This window comes from Danio rerio, chromosome 16 (assembly GCF_049306965.1).
Source record: "Danio rerio strain Tuebingen ecotype United States chromosome 16, GRCz12tu, whole genome shotgun sequence".
In the NCBI taxonomy this organism is placed as follows: domain Eukaryota; kingdom Metazoa; phylum Chordata; class Actinopteri; order Cypriniformes; family Danionidae; genus Danio; species Danio rerio.
This window is the reverse complement of record NC_133191.1, coordinates 6,442,611-6,460,000: the sequence shown is the minus strand read 5'-3', so window position 1 is coordinate 6,460,000 and position 17,390 is coordinate 6,442,611. Positions and strand designations below refer to the sequence as shown.

The 17,390-nt window shown below is 32.1% G+C and overlaps 1 protein-coding gene across 4 annotated transcripts in view; it reads left to right on the top strand.

Annotated features, from left to right (window-relative positions):
- Window positions 1-17,390, top strand: part of ctnnb1 (catenin (cadherin-associated protein), beta 1) — a 61,483-nt gene that overhangs the window by 9,271 nt on the left and 34,822 nt on the right. For 2 of the 4 annotated variants that reach the window (XM_073924573.1, XM_068213884.2), the window contains exon 1: window positions 15,069-15,279. The exons of the other annotated variants lie outside the window; for them this stretch is intronic. The gene's annotated coding sequence lies outside the window, so the exon portion shown is untranslated. Of the gene's footprint in view, window positions 1-15,068; window positions 15,280-17,390 lie in introns of those variants that run through there. 4 annotated transcript variants of the gene reach the window in all.

Genomic DNA, 17,390 nt, shown 5'->3' with positions numbered 1-17,390 from the left:
TATTAAATGATAATAATAATAATAATAATAACAACAACAACAATAATGATAACAATACTAACAAGACCAACAACAACATCAATAATAATAATAATAATAATTGTAGTAATAATATTAATATAATAATTTAATTTTAAAAAATCATTCATTTTCCTTTGGCTTAGTCCCATATTTATCAGGAGTTGCCACAGCGCAATGAACCGCAAACTATTCCAGCATAAGTTTTATGCAAATGCTTTACGCAGCGGATGATAATAGATCATTTTGTTAATGTTGCACAGAGCAATATTACCCTAGGAATGTATTTGTTTGTAACAACTGCGTACTTAATGTGTAATTATGGTGTCATATAAACTGCAATTACCACAGATTATTGTTTTGCACACAAAATATAAGCATATCATTTTCTCATGTGGCCTCTCTGCAAAGTCAATGCAACTGTGTGCAATTGGGGCTGACAGATTCATTACATCTGTGTAATTAAAATCCAAATTTGCATATATCCACTGGGCAAATACAGATGGTCCTGCTGTATACATCCATGTATTACAGAACATAATGCAAGTACTGGTGCAGAAGCTGTCATTTTTTTCCGCATGTATAGAGCTATACAAAGAGTGATAACATTGCATGAAACATATTTGTAAGCATGATTAATGTTTATAAAAAAGTATATAGATTAATTTAAATATTTTAAGATTTAGCAATACATATTTAGTTGGCAACCCTTTTTAATTTGCTGTCATAATTTCTGCTGTTATTAATTCTGCTTATTAAAATTAAAGGAAGTGCAGTGGGCTTAGATTATATTAAAAGTAAGTATGAACACACAGATGGTGTTTTTGTTGTTGCCGCAACACAAATTTAATTTAGTAATTAATTATGATGCACTTATACATGAAAATTATATTTAAAAATAGCTGAATGTATGTCAATCATTAACCTATCTCTAATATCTGCAAACACATTAATAACAGCAAAGAAATAAATAATAATTATGATGATAATAATATAAGCACGGTCGCCTTACAGCAAGAAGGTCACTGGTTCAAGTCCCGACTGGGTCAGTTGGTATTTCTGTGTGGAGTTTGCATGTTCTCCCTGTGTTGACCTGGGTTTCCTCTGGGTGTTCTGGTTCCAAAGACATGCGCTTTAGGTGAATTGAATAAACTAAAGTGTATGTGTGTGAATGTGAGAGTGTATGGATGTTTCCCAGTAGTAGGTTGCAGCTGGAAGGGCATTCACTGCGTAAAACATGCTGGATAAGTCGGCGGTTCATTCTGCTGTGGCGACCGCTGATGAATAAAGGGACTGAGCCGAAGGAAAATTAATGAATAATAATAAAAATTACAATAATATTATTTAATATTATTTATTATTTAATGAATTATGTTATTTCATAATAATTGATATTATCATAATAATTATCATTATTATCATTTTTTTATTTTAATTATTATTAATATTAATATTATTATTATTAGTAGTAGTAGTAGTAGTACATAGTGGTAATAATAAAAATAATCACAATAATAATAAAAATAATAATAATAATAATAATAATAATAATAATAATAAAAATAACAATAATAATAATTGCTATTATCATAATAATTATCATTATTATTATTATTTATTGTAATTATTATTATTATTATTATTATTATTATTAATAATAATAATAGTAGTAGTAATAGTAGTAGTAGTATATAGTGGTAATGATAATCGTAATAATATTAATATTAATAATAATAATACCAATTATAATAATAATGCTAACTATGCTTATAATAATAATTATTGTTATTAATATTATTGTTTTTACAATAAATAATAATAATGATAATTATGATTTTATCAATTATTATTAAATAATTTTTTATACTAATATTAATAATTACCATACAAATAATAATATTATTATTATTATTATTATTATTATTATTATTATAAATAATAGTAATAATAATAATAAAAATTATTATTATTATTAAAACAAAATAATGGTGGAAGTAATAATAATGATAATAATAACAATATTGTTGTTAATAATATTATTATTAATATTATTATTATTATTGTTATAAAGTGATAATAATAACAATAACAACAATTATTATAAAAATGCTAATTATGATAAAATAATAATAATAACAACAACAAAAATAGTAGTAATAATACTGATATTTATAATAATAATAATAATAATAATAATAATAACAATAATAATAATAATAATAATAATAATAATACAATATGCATTCATAATGTATTGTAAAACATTTTTGTAATAATGTTAATAACCATCATAATAATAATAATTATTATTATTATTATTATTATTATTACAAAAACATTATTTGCAAAACAAAATGAATGCAATAAGCTGCACCAAACAGTAAAAAAAATATTTAATATATGAAATCCTTTAATCATAATATTTAAATAGTATTATGATTAAAGGATTTCGTAAATTAAATATGACTTTTGGGCCTAAAATAACAAATAGGATGTTTTTTTATTATGCAAAAGCTATAAAAATATAATTGGCATGAAAAATATGGAATCTGAGGTTTCAAAAAAAGCTAAATATTAAGAAAATATTAGATATAAATATAAATGTTAAGAAATATAACAAGACTTTACACTGTACACAAATTAGAAGCATGCAGTTAAAAAACTTAATCAAAAATAAAACATCAAGTTCATACGGTACAGAATCACTCACATTTGTTTTGTTCTACTAATCAGGCGTTTCTCACTCTTGTGTTTCGACACTGATTCAAGACCATCTGCTGCTTTCCTTATTTGTCCTGATAATCAAAAAAAAAACATTTAAAAAACCTTAAAAATGAACCGTCGCCCAAATCTGTGTTAAATTGTGCCAAAGCTTATCGAACTGATAATAGCAGGGAGGGGGGCTGGAGGAGAAACGCACACACACACACACACATGCGCACGTACACATTGCAGATTACAGTCAGGGTGACCGGACTCAGCCATTCTAATGGTATTGATTGAAAACAGCAGGGGGTCCAGAGGCTGAGAGCTTGAGATATTCACTCACCTGCAGTACAAAGTCACTCTCTCTTGCTTTCTCTCTCTCTCTCTCTCTCTCACACACACACACATGCTCAAATCAAATCCCATTTGGGGCTGCTGTTAAACTAGCTCACTAAATTGGCCTGCAGCTCTCGGTCTAATACAGCAATAATGTCACACTGCGCTTGTTTACTCTGAATTTTAATTTTCTGTTTCATTGCTCCTGGTTATTGATGTTTGCGTTATCACGTTCACTTTAAACTATTGATAAATTGGCGTCTCGGCTTTCATACATATAATTACTTCAGGTATCACGCGCGGACCTGAAAATACAGGACATCCATCTGCAAAAGCATCATGGGAAATTCAGAACTGCTTAGAAAGACGGACTTGCTGTACAATGATATAGAATGTAACGATATACACAGATATCGACATAAGTAAAGTATTTTTGGTAACACTTTAGTTCACATCACAAATCATCCTATTAAGTACTGGCTTATTACCTGACTATTATTAAGATATTAACTGTTCATTAGTAGTTATAAAGTAGTAGTTGTCTAATTCTACATCCCTACCCAAGCCTAAACCCAGCTACTACCTTTCTAATTATTCATAAATGGTTAATTAGTCGTGTATTAAGCTAGTATTGTTAGTTATTGGTTTGTTAATACTGTGAATTGTGACCTAAACTAAAGTGTTGCCGTCTTTTTTATGAATAGAGCTTCTGATTCATTTGACTGTTGGGAAATTCATTCATTCATATTCCTTCGGCTTACTCCCTTTATTCATCAGGAGTCACCACAGCAGAATGAACCGCCAACTTATCCAGCATATGTTTTACACAGCAGATGCCCTTCCAGTTGCAGCCCAGTACTGGGAAACATCCATACACACTCGTTCCCACTTGTAACTACACTGTAAAAAAAAATAATAATAATTTTACAGAAAATATCTCTAAAGTTTTTACAGTAATTTTTTTTGTCATTTCAAATTATATTCAAAACTTCGTAAAATGACAAACAATCTCTCTGAATTAACAGTTTGACTTTCATTTTAGGTACTTTATCATTAACGACAAATTACTGATATTTTTGTTTTTTATTCAGGGAAATTACAGTATTATTTATACAGTATTTTTCTGTTATTTTAAATTATATTCAAAAGTCCATAAAAATTACGAACAACATCTGTAAATGAACAGCTTGACTGTTATTTTATGTACTGTATAATTAATGACAAATTACAGCAATTTTCCTGTTTTATACAATAAAAATTGTGTATTATGTACACACTGTTTCTTCCTGTTTTTTAAGTACATTTAAAATGACATAAAATTAAAGTAAGAAATTGTAATTACTTGCTCTGTTAAAAAAAGGTCAAATGACTGGCAGCTACGGCTGCCAAACAAAAACCATAAAATTACGGAAAAATTTCATTGTTAAAATAAAGTGCAAAAAATAATGAATCCACAGATATTTTCATTAACATGTTTACAGAAAAACACTGTTATTTTACAGACTTTCCCTAGATTATTACGATCAATACTAATAATACAATCTGTTCAATAAATAAAATAGATCAAATCCGCTTACGTGCGCTCATTAGCCCCCCTTTATTTTTTTTTATTTTTCAAATATTTCCCAAATGATGTTTAACAGAGCAAGGACATTTTCACAGTATTTCCTATAATACTTTTTTTCTTATGGAGAAAAACTTATTTGTTTTATTTTGGCTAGAATAAAAAAAAACATTTTAAGGTCAAAATTATTAGCCCCTTTAAGCAATTTTTTTCCGATAGTCTACAGAACAAACCACCTTGCCTAATTACCCTAACCTGCCTAGTTAACCTAATTTACCTAGTTAAGCCTTTAAATGTCACTTTAAGCTGTATAGAAGTGTCTTGAAAAATATCTAGTAAAATATTATTTACTGTCATCATGGCAAAGATAAAATAATTTAGAAATGAGTTATTAAAACTATTATGTTTAGAAATGTGTTGAAAAATCTTCTCTCCGTTAAACAGAAATTAGGGGAAAAAATAAACAGGGGGGCTAATAATTCTGACTTCAACACAGTTGAAGTCAGAATTATTTGCCCCCCTTTGAATTTTGTTTTCTATTTTAAATATTTCCCAAATGATGTTTAACAGAGCAAGGAAATTTTCACAGTATGTCTGATAATATATTTTTTTCTCATGAAGAAAGTCTTATTTGTTTTATTTCAGCAAGAATAAAAGCAATTATTTAAAAAAAAATGTAAAAGCCATTTTAATGTCAAAATTGTTAGATTTGTCCTCCTGTCAGGTTTTGGAGACATATGCATCACCATATGGGGCATAAGAATAGGACTTGTGTTGGATATCACATGTTTTTGGACTGTGGAGGAAACTGGAGCACCCGGAGGAAACCCACGCCAACAACATGCAAACTCTACACAGAAATGACCCAGCTGTGGCTCGAAACAGTGACCTTCTTGCTGTGAGGCGATTGTGCTACCCACTGTGCCACCGTGCTGCCCTTGTAATTAACAAACTAAATTAATTATGTAGGCTAATGGATGTATTCATTGGAGTGAGTTTCCACCGTTTCCTTACTCCGCGAAAGTAAAGGAGTAAAATTAAAGAGAAAGTAAAGAGGCCAAATATAGGAGGCTCGTTCTTTTTCCTTGTGCTGCAAATGCTCTGTTTAACTGTTTCCTCTCTAGCAAAGCATTTTGTTTTTCTACCTACAAAGTCCGCTATGTAAATAGCAAATGCACCATGGTGTGACGCAACTGACTCTTAAAGGGAACGTGAGATGAGACTCTAATTGGTTGAATGCATGTAATGCTCAAAACACATAAATAACTCATTAAGACAATAAGCACAACCCTGTCAGGCCATGCGCCAGGGTACAAAGCTTATTATTCCGTCCTTAAAATAGCAAAAGTGCATCCAGACACACCACTAATGCTTTTGCCATGCATTTTAGACGGTGTGACTAGATCGTTAAAATAGAGTCCTTTGAGTTTTTTGCATCTGAACTCTTTATGCACACTGAAAAAAAAATATTCACTGGATTTACTGATTTTTTTTAAGGTAACAATTTATTAACAATTTATATGAGCTGAATTTATACAAAAAATTGAGCTAAATGCTTAAATAAAATAAATAAAAGCTAAATTAAGTTAAATGAACATTTGTTATTTTAAATTAGCCCATATTGGTTGCAAGCACTTACCTTTAAAAAAAAAGTGTAGTAAATTCAATGAATTATTTTCTTCAGTGTATAAAATTAAACAAATGTGATGTATTAAAGCCTAATGAATGCACAATTCTCACATCCCTGATATCGTCTCTGCATGAGTGTATGCATTAAAATCTCCATCATCACGGTCATATTCATTCCTGATGCTTCTTAGCATTTTGTGATTATCTATGGGAAATCCTCCTAGAATCTTCAGTGAACTGGAACTGCTGATGGCACCATTTCATAATGATACTGAGATGATTTGCATGATAGCAGTCTATCAGGATGAAATACTACAGGTGTACGAGCCGGTGCATGTTATTACTGATTAACCCCACCATATGAAGATGTCTAAGATTGGTTTAAAATAAAAAATATATTTGTGTAAGTACAAAAGTACTCCATATAAGTAGAGTGAACATGTGTAAAGTGGGAGAGATAATGTTAATTCAAAGTTTCCATCTTTTCTGATTCAAAAAACATAAGTGTTTCTCATTTATTTATGGTTATAAATTGCATTATGGGATGTTGATTTCTGCTTCGTGGACTTTTATTGTTGAAAATTTAACTCTACAGTTTACCAAAGTGACTGTTAGCAGTTTGAAACAATATAATGTAAATGAAATAATAAATAAAGAAATAAGTGTAAAATAACAGAAAATGTACTGGCAGTTTATAACAAGGTTTTTGTAGCGTAATATACAACACAAACCCAGACAATATAGTGCTTTACACTATTAAAAATGTTAATAAAAGTCACTTTTTTGAACTTTTAAAAGTTGTAAAAGTTGCCATAATGCAATTCAAAAGCAGAAATAAGCGGGAAAAAATTAAAACATGAATCACAAAATATGGAAGACTAATAGTTTATACAGCATAAAACATACATGATCATTCATTATATTTTGCTAGCATTCATACTTATCGTCTTGTGGTTGTGTGAAAGTCATATGAATGGGGGAATCAGGGAACGATACTCAATAGTCCAAAATATTCAATCATAGAGTAACTGTGGAAAGCCTTATTTTTAAAGGTTTGTGTTTCAGTCTTTTAACACTTCCAAACTAGGAAACTCTTTAGCATTTAAGAAATACTTGAATTTTGAGGGTTGAAGATGTCATAGTTTGAACGTCAGGCACAACCGAAAAAAAAACGATAAAGAAAAGCATTTAAAGATGAAATTTGACTGGTAAAAATAGCAGTTCAGAGTGGATAAATCTGGAAACTCGTGATTTTATGTGACCAGCAAATCTGTGAAATTATGATGTCATCAGACCACGTCTTGATCTTATTACAGTGACATCACTGATTTAGTGGCATCACTTTGATTTAGTGGCTAATTTGTATGAAATCATATGATCTCATTCGCATAATTTAGTACGATTTGCTCATCCCCCAATGACGGTTGGGTTTAGGGGCAGGGTTGGGAGCCACACCTTCTTTTAAAATCGTACATTTTCGTACAACTAAACTCGTAAGAATTTGTACGAATTAACCACTAAACTGACCAAACATAAAATAGTTATGTTTCCTTGTGAGATCAGGCTGATAACAATGCGTAATAGCAACAACAACTACAACAATGGTGGATTACATACATGTGTTACAGAAGTTACTAAGGGCGCTTTCACACCTGTGAATCGATTCAGTCGTTCCAAAACAGGGATTAAAATTGGTACATTGTTGCTCTTTGTTCTGGGTGCGGTTCACTTTCACTCTGCAAACTTTCTAAACAGACCAAAAGAGCTAAAACAAGTCAACCGTGGTCAGAGTATCACGGTTTATTTTGCAGAGTCCCGCTCAGCTTTAATTTATGGCGATGAGCATTAAGACATAATAAGCGGAAAGATGCGCTTTAATTTTGAATGGTGACCTCCACAGACGACGTCACCAGATATAAATCAGAGGTAAGACTCTCTCATGCATAGCCCTTGGCTAGACTGCAGTTCGGTTAATGTTCTTAATGGATAAACAGCTTTTGTTAATAGTTTAGTATCCTTTCACTTTCCTATTTTTTATTTTTATTTTTTTTTTACCTTTTATTAGGATAGAATAGTGGAGGACAGACAGGAAAGTATTAGGACCAGAGAGAGTGGAAGTGTCGGCATAGGACATCGAGTCAGGAATCGAACTCGGGTCGCCGTGAGCACCATGGTGCTATATGTCAGCGCACTTAACTACTAGGCTATTGGCACCGAATTCACTTAACATGAAATGGACATTTTACCGGTAGAAATTACATCTTTCCCCAATTCCTTTGCTCCAATGAACATTTGCAAACTGCATCGGAAACTAGAGCACTCGCAACTACACCTCCGGAGCTGTAGTTAGAAACATAGTTCCTGGCTGTGTTCTATTCCCACTTATCCCCCCTATGCCCTATTCATTTAGAACATTCTAATATTCAAAGTTGGAAAAATTCAAAACAAAACAGCATTAAAGTCATCTCTTTTTGAAAACAAAAAGCATACGTTAATTCTTTTAATTTATAGTGGGTTATTTATTAGGTATCTGTACTGTATATGACATGGGCCTGCTGGTTAGAACTTTCTGCAGTGGTTTACTATGTCGAATTGTAAAAGTAGACTTTTCAATAAAATAAAATAAAAAATAAACAATATTTTACTTAATATTATTATTATTATTAATAATAATAATAATAATAATAATAATATTACTATGTTTTTTTTTTCATTTCTAATAAATAATAAATATTACAATTTATTTTATAATAAACAGCCTCATTATTTATTTATTTATTTATATGATACTAGAATAGTGTTAGCGTTTGTAAGTGATATTATGTTTTAGAATAGAATATGTAATGTTCAACTTCTCAATAATATTAGTAAGGCAAAGACAGGCCCTATATGTGTCATTTACATATATTTTAGTTAATATGGAAAGCGAGTGCATGTTTTTACCAAATCTATTATTGGATTTTTTTAAATGCGTGTTTATGTAAAACAATATAATTTGCACAAAGAATTTATGGGGTTCTTCCCCAAAGAAGTAGTTACTCCACCCCATTTAGAGCATCATTATGGGCATTTTACGGTAAAACTAACATGGTTCAAGCGATGGATCTGCGACAGAGAAACTAGGAGTTTTTGGAAACTCTCGTCACTACATAGTTCTTTTCCCAAACGATGCATCGTGCTATGATAGTTTGATAGTTGGTAAACGCACCTCTGGACATGCTCATGGGCTAATGACATAACCAAATGGAAATGGTCTATAAAAATATATTTCTGATCAGAAGGCTTTACTATTATTGAGGCTACACTAGATAGTTTATACTGATTATTTTTGCATTTACAAACAGATCCCATTCAAGTCCATTACAAGCACTTCACTATAACCCATATTTAGTATGCATGAATACAATATTGTTATAGACTATAGGGTGAATATAATGCAATTAAACTCCAAACGTATCCTTCTTTTAGCTCACTGACTGTGAATCAGCCCGAGTGTGTTTTTTTTTCCTCCTCTCGTTTGGCTCACACTGCAATGCCCTTGTGCAGAAGGAAAAAGAGACAACTAAAAATACGCCATCGTTAAGAACTGCAGAATTGAGCTCTCTGCATCTGTGTTTGCTACTTTCTGCATGTGCCACTTGCTTCTAATTTGACATTGTGAATGTGAGTGAAAGTGCTCATGTGTCCATGTGTGTGTGTGTATGGGGGGAAGGGAGCTTAGTTAGAGCTCCTGGAGGCCTGGCTGGCCGGCTTCACAAGCTCTGCCTCAGCAGGGAGTCCTCCACACAACCCAGGAACAAATGTCACCCGTTCTCAAACCCCCCAACCAACTAACCTTCCCATCCTCCTAGACGACACACACACACAGAAACGCAACTGGGCTTCAGAAAGCCAGCCTTATCAGGGCTTAGGAGGGGGAAAACAAATGCAACACAGGGGAGCATGTGCTTTTCTTCACAGCTGTTGAGTAGATAATTCCAGATTCAGAATTTAATTTGACGACGACGGGAGAAGATGCTGCTGTTATGTTTATTGAGGAGCGAAGTCTCTCTCATCCGTTGTTTTGTTGCCAGCTTGTTATCGGAAAACAAGATGGTGGCAACAGGTACAAAGTGGCGTTCTCCGACAAAAAAAAAAGCTGTTCTCGGTTAGGGTTTCTTCAAAATAACCTCGGCCACTGGGGAAAATGTGAAGTGAAGGAGAGAGAGGGTCTTGTTTTTCACTCTTGGTGCCTCTTTTTTATGTCCGCAGTGGAAAAGAAAAAAAACACACACAGCAGTTCTCTCTGCAGCACGAAGCCAATTAGGTTTTTCCGCACAAGAGTGTCTTAATCAGCGGTGTAATTGGAGGCACCCTGCTGAGATTGAGGCTGGGCAGAGAACAAGGTCTAAACCAACATATAATCAGACATATTGAGCTTCAAACTCTTCACTGTGACAGAAACTATCATTATGAAGAATTAACTGAGTGTTTGGCTAAACCTGCTGAAACAAAGTTACTTGGCATCATTAAAAAGTATAAGGGATACTTAACAACTGACAGGGCTATCTCTCTCTTTCTCTCTGGTGCATTTTATTTGAATCAATCCTGGCTATTATACATGCTGTTGAATGGGAATCTGTGAAATGTGCTCTTTCAAGTAATCCTCGCTGTATCTATTCAGACTCATCAGGAACTCAAAGACTGAAGTTTAATCAAAGATTTTTTTTCGGTAAACTGAATGCGTACATCTCAGCTCCTTTCTTAAGCTCTACTGGAGTGTTTAGTACAAAATTGATAACGCTCCTGTCAAATATACTGATATTTTAACAGCCACTTCGCTTTGAGTAAAGGTGTGAAGTGAATGACAGATTTTGGATAACTGTCAAGTGGATGGATGGATGGATGGATGGATGGGGGGATGGATGGATGGATGAATGCCAATATTAGATGTCAATTTGATGTAATTTTATCATCAAGGTAGTCAACATCAAATCGATTTGTATTTTTGACGTTTTTTTGATGCCAATATTTGATGTCAATTTTATATAATCATTGATATCAATGTAGTCAATTGACCTCAAATCGATTTGTATTTTTGATGCATTTTTGAGGCCGATTTAAGATGTTAATTTCATGTCATTTTGACATTATGGCAATCAATCGACATCAAATTGATTTGTATTTTTAATATCTTTTAAACGCCAATATAATATGTTAATTTGATGTCATTATAGCGTCAAGGTTTTCAATTGACATTAAATTGATTTGTATTTTTAACGTCTTTTTGATGCTAATATTAGATGTCAATTTGATGTAATTTTGACGTCAAGGTAATCAATTGACATTAAATCGATGTGTTTTTTTGATGCCAACATTGATGGCAATTTGATGTCAATTTGATATCAATGTAGTCAATTGACCTCAAATTGATTTGTATTTTTAACATCTTTTTGACACCAATACTAGATGTCAATTTGATGTCATTTTAACATAAAGGTCAATTGACATCAAATCAATTTATTTTGTTGAAGGCAAAATTACAGTAGATGTCATTTTAACATGAAGGTAATCAATAGACATCAAATTGATTTGTATTTTTGACATCTTTTTGATGCCAATATAAGATGTTAATTTGGTGTCATTTTGCTATCAATGTAGTCAATTGACCTCAAATCCATTTGTATTTTTGGCGCCAATATTAATGTCAGTTTAATGTCATTTTACATCAATGTTGTCAGTTAACATCAAATCAATTTGTATTTTTGACGTCTTTTTGACGCCAATATTAGATGTCAATTTTATGTCATTTTAACATCAAGGTCAATTGACATCAAATCTAATTATACTTTTGACGGCAATATTAGATGTCATTTTAACATCAAGGTAATCAATTGACATCAAATCGATTTTATTTTGACGTATTTTTGACACCAATATTATATGTCAATTTTATGTTATTTTAACATCAATGTAGTCAATTGTCATCAAATCGATTTGTATTTTTGACATCTTTTTGACGCCAATATTAGATGTTAATTTGATGTCATTTTGATATCAATGTAGTCAATTGACCTCAAATCAACTTGCATTTCTGACGTGTTTTTGATGTCCCACTGGCTGACATTGTTCTGGTATTGTTGTGTTTTTAAATATTTTTTAACAAAATAAATTATTTATATGATTTTTTGGTTTGTTCTTAGAAATCTAGCATAGATAAGTAAATAGGTAGGTAGGTAGGTAGGATTCTTTAACTAATGTCTGTAACTCAAGTGGATCTAAGGAAAAGGTTTTTTTTTTTCGGCAAGGACAGAATAATTCGTTCAAAAGTGAATAAAAGAAATGCTGAGAAAGCAGCTAATCGAAATTGAAATAATTTCTGAAGGTCACATTGAAGACTGGAGTAATCTGGTTACACTATTTGAGATGTTCTTGTTACAGTGTGACTGTTTATTTAACTACTGAGAGATATCAGTTATTTACATGTACTGACTATATACATTGTAATGTATGCAATATATTGCCAGTAATACTATATAATTAAGAAACACACTAAACTTTTACTATTACAATTGGGCACTATAAGTAGTTTTACAACACAAAATGTATTGTTAATTTATGCACTTGTAAATTTTACATCAATTTTCACAGTGTAGTTAGGGTTAGAATTAGGATAAGGTTCAGGCTTAGTTGCATGTAATTATACATTATTATTTGTAATTATTATAGTAAGCACATAGAACAATTGTAATAAGAAAACCTTAATTAAAAAAATGTTTGCAGCTTTATTTCAGGAATTACATAGTAATAATAGTTTAGCATTTTGTACTTCATTTTATACAATGTAAAAAATTCAAATTATCAAAAAAGTTGAAAAAAATCCACAAAAAATAATATTTCCACAAAATATACATCATTGAGCTTATTATAGAGTGTAGAACTCCTCAAATATTTATTCACCTTTTGCTTTATATTAAATTTTTATGGACCTGAAGAGATATACATTAATAAATAGTTTTGTGTGTGTGTTATTATGGTAATTTTGCTAATATTGTATTTAACTCAAAAGCGGCTAAAATCATTTCAAGTGAAGCATTGCATTTTAACGCCTCAGAACATATCAATTTCTCAGACGTATTTCATGTTAGTTACTCATACCTCTCTGACTGCTTGTACTTTTCAGAATATGAAATTAAACCGAAGATTATCTGGTAAATAATTGAATAAATAAGTACATTTTTTTACTGCTGTAGTGAATCATGGGAAATGCAGTGATATAAAATAGCCTATTGAAAGATTCTCTTATATATACCAACTTGATGGCAAAACGACATAAAAATAAGCATGTCAAAAATGCTAATCGATTTGATGTCAAAACCTTGGCGTCCATTTGACATTGACAAATTGATGCCTTTTGATCATAATAACGACTCATAAAGCATTATAATATAAAAAACATTTTATTCATATGGATTCTTCAATTCCAGCTTCTAAATTTACACTGGAAAATTTACAAATCAATTAGTATTTTTAACGTGTTTTTGATGTCAATTTGATGTCATTTTAACATCAATGTAGTCAATTGACATAAAATCAATTAGTATTTTTGATGCCAATATTAGATGTCAACTTAATGTCATTTTAATATCGATGTAGTCAATTGACATCAAATCGATTTGTTTTTTAACGTCTTTTTTGACGCCAATATTAGATTTCAATAATATCAGTGTAGTTGATTGACAATAAATCAATTAGTATTTTTGACGCTAATATTAGACGTCAACTTGATGTCATTTTAATATCGATGTAGTCAATTGACATCACAGCGATTTATATTTTTAACGTCTTTTTTGACGCCAATATTAGATGTCAATAATATCAATGTAGTCAATTGATGACAAATCAATTTGTATTTTTTGATGCCAATATTAGATGTCAAATTGATGTCATTTTAATATCGATGTAGTCAATTGACATCAAATTAATTAGTAATTTTGACGTGTTTTTGACTCCAATATTAGACGTCAATTTGATGTCATTTTGATATGAATGTAGTTAATTGACAAAATCAATTTGTCTTTTTGACGTTTTTTTATGCCAATATTAAATTTCCATTTGATATAATTTAAAATCAAGGTAGTCAGTCATCATCAAATCAATTTGTGTTTTTGACGTCTTTTTGACGCCAGTATTGGATGTCAACTTGATGTCATTTTAACATCAACGTAGTCAATTGACCTCAAATGACGCCAAAATGATGTCATCAAATGACTCAAATTTGACGCCAATATTAGATGTCATTTTGAGGTAGTCAATTGACCTCAAATTAATTAGTATTTTTGTCATATTTTTGATGTTGTTTTTTGATGTCGCCCACTGGCTGACATTGTTCTCGAATTGTTGCATTTTAAATTATTTTTGAACTCAATAAAGTAAATGACTTATATGAGGTTCTTCTTTAGTAATCTGGCATCCCTCAAATCCTCATATATGCTACTGTACTCCTGATATAACAGTCAGGCATTCACATGCTCTATAAGCGGTCTGTTAATGGAGGGTGCCGATTATTACTGCTACGAGCTCCATCATCAGGTTACTGGAGAGGAGAAGGTGGGAAAGGAAGACTTTGGGGGTTTTCCCTCCTCCTTTCGCTTGCGGGAGCTTGAACTCTTTTTAAGTCGGCCACCACACCATGGCTAATGGCCCCCGCTGAGCCTGCTGTCTCACTCCCGGCATCAAGCCCATCGTCCCTAAATCAAACCATAGAAAATTGGGCTTAAAATATTGGGGAGAGGCCCCCCAAAAGAGACCCAAAAGCTGCATCTGTCGCCGGCTTACATGAAAGTTAGGCTCACGAGGAGCGGCGGTCGCATCGGCCTCGCAGTATGTTTTAAAATGAAAAAGACGTAAGGTTCGCTCCTTTTTCGGTTTGGGTTTGGGGTTTTGTTTTATAGAGCAGGACCTCATGGTGGAGTAGATGCTGATCGATACCCTCACGGCCCGACGGAGGTGACATGCTAACAGTCACGATGAGCGAGCTAAGAAAGGTGAGCGCCATGTTCATTCCCATCCAAATCATTCTCTTTCAGGTCAGAGATCTCATAGTGCTGTTTGAACCTGTCATGACAATTATACTATCACTATCACACATTTGACTGGAGGTCAGAGGGTGTAAATGTAGCGTGTGGTGTTCCTCGAAGTGTAGCATCAACAAAACAGTCAGCATTTGCAATGCTAACAAGGCTAGATCATGTGTTGTGCCAAATAACAAACGACAGTGATATTCTTCTGTTGTTTAATTTAAAGCTATTATATCTGTGTGCAGTAGTTCACCCGAAAAATCACTATTTAATCGCTTTTATGAGTATTATGTTCTGTCAAACAAACAAGATGTTTTGAAGAAAGCTGAAAACCTGTAACAATCGACTTACATAGTAAGGAAAAACTCATTTGACCGGAGGTCAGAGGGTGTAATATAGTATGTGGTGTTCTACAAAGCTGAAGCATCAACAAAACATTCAGCATTTGCAATGCTAACAATGCTACCTCATGTATTGTTCCAAATAAATGGAACAATACATTTTTCCCCCAAACAGAAATTGGGGGGAAAATAAACAGGGGGCTAGTAATCCTGACTTCAACTGTATATACAGTGATATTGTTCTGTTGTTTAATTTAAAGCCCTTATATGTCCCCTCTGTGTTTACTAGCTCACCCAGAAATCTACATTTCACTCACTATTTAATCACTCTGAAGTGGCTCCAAATCTTTATAAGTTTCTATGTCCTGTTAAACAAGCAGAAGAATGCTGAAAACCTGTAATGTCCAAAGAATTTCCAAAGAAATGACATTGTACTGTTGTTTAATTTATATTTGCTAACTGTATATAGCAGTTCACCCCAAAATTTTTATTTTACTCACTATTTAATCCCCCTCAAGTGATTCCAAACCTTTATAAGTTTCTATGTGCTGTTAAACAAACCGATATTTTGAAGAAAGCTGAAAACCTGTAATCATCCACTTCTTCACACAAAACAAATCAGAGGTCAGAGGGTGTAAATATTAAAGCCTCAACAAAACAGCCAGCAATGCTGACAAGGAAACCTCATCTATTGTTCTAAATAACAAATTACACTTTTCTTCTGTTGTTTAATTTAAAGCCCCTATATCTGTGTATAGTCGTTCTCCCAAATATCTCAATTTTACTCACTATTAAATCACTTTTATAAGTTTTTATGTCAAACAAACAAGATATTTTGAATAAAGCTGAAAATCACCGGTAAAAACCTGTAATGTAGGGGAAACCCAGCCTGAGTCCAGTCGTACGAAAATGTACGATTTTAAAAAGAAGGCATGGCACTTAACCCCGCCCCTAAACCCAACCATTATTGGCTGATGAGCAAATCGTACTAAATTGTACAAATTAGATCAAACGAATTCATATGAATTAGACACTAAATCTAAAAGTTACTAATTGCTGTGAGATTGTGTTGGAAAAACTAATTTGACTGGAGGTCAGAGGTAGTAAATAAAGTGTGTGGTGTTTCTCAAAGCTGAAGCATCAACGAAACAGTCAGCATTTGCAATGCTAACAAGGCTACCTCATGAATTGTTCCAAAGAAATGACATTGTGCTGTTGTTTAATTTATATTTGTCAACTGTATATAGCAGTTCACCCAAAGACTTTAATTTTACTCACTATTTAATCCTACTCAAGTGATTACAAACCTTTATGAGTTTCTATGTGCTGTTAAACCAATATTTTGATGAAAGCTGAAAAATTGTAAACATCGACTTCCAGAGTAGGATATAAAACTATTTTGACTGGAGTTCAGAGGGTGTAAATATTGAAGCATCAACAAAATAGTTAGCATTTGCAATGCTAACAAGACTACATCATATATTTTTCCATATATACAGAATTATTAGCCCCCCTTTTAATTTTTTTTCTTTTTTAAATATTCCCCAAATGATGTTTAACAGGGCAAGGACATTTTCACAGTATGTCTGATAATATTTTTTCTTCTGGAGAAAGTCTTATTTGTTTTATTTCAGCTAGAATAAAAGCAGTTTTGATTTTTTTAAAGACCATTTTAACAACAAAATTATTAGCCCCTTTAAGCTAAATATTTTTCGATAGTCTACAGAACAAACCATC